This window comes from Catharus ustulatus, chromosome 1, assembly GCF_009819885.2.
Source record: "Catharus ustulatus isolate bCatUst1 chromosome 1, bCatUst1.pri.v2, whole genome shotgun sequence".
NCBI classification, from domain to species: domain Eukaryota; kingdom Metazoa; phylum Chordata; class Aves; order Passeriformes; family Turdidae; genus Catharus; species Catharus ustulatus.
The window spans coordinates 150311553-150317160 of record NC_046221.1 but is presented as its reverse complement, the minus strand read 5'-3'; positions in this window follow the sequence as shown (position 1 = coordinate 150317160).

Sequence of the window (5608 nt, the reverse complement as noted above, 5' to 3'; positions counted from 1 at the left end):
CAAATGTCCTGTGTTTGTGTTTCCTGCAGACAGAAGGGCTGCAGAGGTTGCAGAGACCTCTCAGAGCATCCTTGCAGGAATGGGGAAGGAATTGGGGCAGGGGCTGGGATTGCTTAGCTGTGCTCTATTGGAGCCTTGTATCTCCCATGTTTCCAGGCTCCAAGTGAGACTGAACTGGCCAGGAAGTTTCACAAGGGAAGGAATAGAAGTAGGATAATTTGGCCAACATAACTGTGATCTTTCTGTATTCATGTTCTAAATTACATTTTTAAATGCATGAAAGGACATAAAGGAATTACTGCTCCAGTAGTAAAAGTTGCCTAGCTGGGTAACTTTTGCAACCCAATGTTTTTCATTCAAGAGTTTTAAAAAGTTGCTCAAAAATTTTGGAAAAAAAAAGAGAAGTCAAAGTCCTAAGGAATTGGAAAACAGTAAAGACTAAAATATTTAGAGTAACAAACCCTAACATTATCTCCTCCACCAGCTCATTTCTGATTTGCTGGCAGTCACCAATGCAGCAGAGATTGGTTGCAAAATGGTGATTTTCCAGCTTACTTAACAAGTTCCATTTGACATAACAGTCAATTTTGAGCCATGAACACATCCAAAAAATCCAGATAATTTTTCCTCATGACTAAATTGGTCGTGATTTTTTCCTTGTTCTCAGTGCTCAGCCAGTTTCCAGATCTATAAAAAAAACGACATCATCAGCGAATTGCCAAGTTTACCTGCAGCTTGATTGTGGAAGGGATCCCAACAGTCCATTTTGTTCATTCCTCACTGGAATAAATCCATCAGCTATGTCTTTGGCTTTTTGACACATCTGTCTAAAAAAACTTAAAATCCTTGCATGATGAAAACTTTACTATCTCCTTTGGCAATCTCAGTGTGTATCTCAGAAGTTGGACCTTTCCTTTCCTTGGTCCTCCTCAATCCTTTTTTCTTCATGCTTTATAGTAATTTTCCCCATTTCTCTCATAATTTATATATTTTAGAACTTTAGAACTTTAATGCCTCTGAACTACTCAAATTATTATGGTGAGGAGCTTCAAACTGAGCACAACATTCCAGCTGAGGTCTTACCAGTGCTGAGTAGGATTACTTCATGAGCCAACAGCCTGTTCATGTTCTTTGTACAGCCCAGGGTAGTGTTTAATGTGCTACAATAGCATGACATTTTTTAATTGCAGAAGGTATGTGACTTTCTGTAGATTCAGATCCTTTTCATAAGGGCCACCAGCTCATGGATTGTTCCCATCAGCTTTTTATATGCACTGGACCATTTCAAGGGAAATATACCATGTGGAAATTGCTCCTCAGGTTTTCATTATTTCGAGGTTTTTTGATCATTGAGGCATCATGTCCTCCACAGATTTATTAAGTTGAATCTTTGCTTTGTCGTCTGTGTCATTAATGAAAGTATCAAATAGAAGTAGAGACTCCTGCAGGTACCATTTCATAGCAGCCTTGCATCCTGATAGTGAACAATTTGCAAAATTTTCTATGGTGCCATTTTATAACCAGTTTGCTATCCACTCTGTAGCTGTTTCACAAAGAACACATTTTTACATAGCTTTTCAAATAGTCAAAACTTTACTGAAGCCAATCAGGTATGTTTGTTGAGGAAACAAAAGTGAAATACTGTGTTTAAAACCTCTACTTCCCAATGTCAATCATTCTTACTTCATATTTCTAAGTTTTTACAAATTATTGGATCATTTTTTCCCAGAATTTTTCTAGGACATCAACTTCAGTTGAATGGTCCAAAATTTCTTGGTCTATTTTCTTTTCTGTTTTAAAGGTAAGTTCTATATTTGGCTCCATGGTTTGGTTTTGGGATTTTTTCTGTGTTTTCCTAACCATTGTGATACAATTTCCAATCATCTCCAGGCCTAGAATTTTCTCTCCCCCTCCTGCCTTGCTACAGGCTCCAGCATTTGCTATTATTTGCTGCTCTCTGTTTCAGCTCTCCTCTCAGTGGTGACCATGTCTACACCTCCCACTGCAGGGTAGTGGAATTACTCTTTCTTTCCTTTCCTCTGCTCCAAATGGGTGTACAGAATCATTCCTTATGCCCCTTGCTAGTTATATCTCAGTTTTGTGCCTTTCTGGTTTTGTCCCTCATTTCCCTTTTATTTTGTATCTTTGCATGAAGAAGTTTTTAGGGTTTATATGCTTCTGTTTTGTAGCTAAGGTCAACAAAGCACTCATGAGTTAGCAAAACTGGTCATATAAGATGCTTTTGGTCCTCCCTTCAATTTGAGATGGTTTCTGTTTATGTCCTTCACCTGGGAATTGCTGCCACTAATGGGAAAAGATCAACAGTCTCTTGCTCCTATTTAACTTTATATTTGATCCAGTTTCCCTTATAAATGCAGCCTGTGCTCCTGAGCCCTCATTATGGCAGACCTAATCAGTTATATTCTCCTAATGTAACCTTTCCCATACATATATTTGTGCAAGGGTTGATTAACTAGGGAACTGTCAGTTTGTTGATTTCCTCTTTCCCATTTCTCCTTTAATTTCTAGAGGAAACATTTCAATAATCTCTTTTTTAATCAAGCAGTTAAATACCCAATGTCCCTCGCCCCTCTGAAAAGTTTGTTTCAAGATACAGAAATGCATCCTGCTGGTATCTGGTATTATCTTTGAACACTCAACAAGGTGGGCACAAACCACAGTAATCTTTTTAGATGTTTACAGGATCTGACTGGTTCATTGTGGCAGACTTGCTAATAATTTGGTTTCTCCTGATCCAAAGGCACCAGCACACTGCAGTGACCCACAGCCTGTCAGGCTGCCCGGAGCTCCAAAACCTTTCTGTGACACACACAGTGGAAGAACCACACCACACCAATTAGGTGGCTGAAAGCACCCAAAATTAGTGTCACTCTTTTCCACAGGGCTCTTCTGAACTTCTCAGGAATAGAATGTTGTCCTGCTTTGTTAAGGGATAGAAATGGAGCCTCCTTCCTGTGACAAGCTGAGTCCTGAAATGGGCACAGATCTGGGTGCAAGATCAAGAACCTAGAAAGCATGGAATGAAACCATCTAAAAGAGATGAGGATATAAAATTAGAAAATACTGTGAGTCACAAACACAATTTATAAAAGAGAAAACTTACAGGGCTCATGAATGTGTAGGTGTATTTCTAGCTGTAGATTATAAATAGATTTTACTACAATTATAAGTATAGAAGTAAATACAATAATCTGGACATTTTTGTATTGAGGATAAAAGCAGTGGAACTGACAGTACATTTCCTTTGGATTCAAGAACCATATTGGACCCTTATGTCCCTAGAAAGGGCACCAAACACATAAAATATTCAACCATCTTCTCCTTTCTTTGCTTCCACAGCTTTTAAAGAGCAACCAGTTCCCACAGTCTTCAACTCTCCCACAAAAGTGATTATTGGTATAGTCATGACAAATGAGCTCATTGATAGCAGTTATACATTGCTCAGTCCATCAAAGACTTTAGGGGAGTCTTTCAGTATTTCAATATTTTCTTTCAGACAATTTCCATAAAATGAATTATTATAGGGATATGCTTTTAAAGCTGTTAAGGGAGCTCTGCTAATCCTTTGTAAACAGCTAGTCCTTAAAACCCATACCTTTGTGTTGCCAAAATTGTTACCAGCTGCATTACCAGCAATGTCATAGAACTGTCTTTCCTGGATAAAAAAAGCCTTTTCTGGTCAGGCATTTTTAGAGTGCCTCTTATTTATTTAAGTGTTACTTGCACAGCAAGCTGGGAAACCATGGAATTTGTGAGTTAGGTTTTCATTGCCATCCTCTGCATTTGTTTCTTTATCAAGGCATAGCCTGCTCATATTTGTCCATTACTTCTCTGTATACTGAACATCTAAAAAATTCTTACCATGTTGAGTACAATATGAAATTTGACATTCTTCCTTGTATTTTCATGAGTTAAACTATGCCCATACTGCCTTTTAAAAACAATAGCTAAAATGGTGGATTTTCTCTTTCCTTTTCCCCAAGCAGTTAACCAAAAGACACTTCCCAGCTAGAGAGAGTGCAGAATTTGCACATCTACACTGCAGCTGTTTCTCATATGGGTGAGCTCCAGAGATGTTATGAGGGATTCAGACCCTGGGAGGAGTCAGGCACAGAAGGAGAAAGTTCTATCTTGAGTAATTTCCTGCCTTCCTAGTTATTATAAACTCATATGAAAATTATAAAAAAATTCTTCGAGGTTTCTATGAGTTTTTTATCTGTGCTCTCAATTTTTTAATTGAAGAATTTTAAACACATGCTATTTTTTGAATTTTAAAAAAAGAGGACAGAAAATGTCACAGAAATATGTTAGCATATAATTTTGGTTACCATATAAATTAAATGTACTTCATAAAATAAGAGATGTTCAAACAATGTGCAACAATTGCCATCTGTTTGCAACATAACAAGTACTAGGAAAAAAACAAATTAAATGACTTCTTTCTAGTTCCACTAATTATGTTTTTCCTTATCTCTTTCTTCAATTTTGAATACATTGCCAATTTCAAATAAATTTAATAGAAAGGGAGAGGTTTCAAAGGCATCTAAGTTCCTCCAGGTTGAACTGAAGACTACAGTGAGAGAAACAATGAAATGCATATAAAAATTGTGATGAGCTTTACCACTACCACTTTTCCTTCAATTGAGGAAAGTGAGGAAAGCTGCAAACCTGGGCTCAGAGGAGTGAAAAATAGCAAGAAGTTGAAGTGCCAAGGGCAGCCCTTGTTCCTTGGGTCACAAGGAGGAAGGAAAAGGCATCCAGGCAAGGAGAAGGGGTGAGAGCTGTCCCTCTTGAGTTTTGCCTCATGTCCCAGCATGGAAGGGAAACATCCCTGGGTGACACATCCAGCTTCCATCCTAGAGCAACGACACATTGAATTGAACATTGAACACAAAGCAATCAAGAATAGGACAGGGAGATCACCCCTTTGAGAGTGCACCACTTAGAATGGTTGGCTTTGTGAAGTTTTATTGTAAAATATTTGTCATCATGCAAAGCAGTGATGGAAAAAGGGTCTTTTCCACCTCCTCTCTCTCCCATGACAGAAAGTAGAATTCTTTAATGAACACTTTACACACTTTCTTTGTGTGTAACAGGACCAAAAACCTGATTTCCCTGAAGTATACTAATGGCCAGTGACACAACACACTCCCACTGAAGCAAATGTTGCAGTTTTCAGCCTTCTTTCCTTATTTCTCTCCATTTCAGTATGACATGACTAATATACCCCAAGGAATTAATTTGGGAAAAATAGTGGAGAATAAGTTTAATGATCTCAGAATCAAATTTTTAAAAAATTATTTATCTAATACAGAGTATAAATTATGCATGGAAGGCTCGTAAGTGACTGTCAGAACCTGGAGATTGCTGATATGTGAGACATCCCAGCAGAGCCCTGCTGAGGTCTGTATTCTCTCAGTGCTTGCTGACCCACCAGAGATGCATGAGGTTATACTTTGCTGACACCTACAACCTACTTGGCATATGTAAGCCTGAAGAACATCAGAAGAATAATAATTCTTTCACCAGCCTCAGAGTGGAGACAAATTAGATCCATGATTCATGATCCATGTATTCAGCAGTTCAT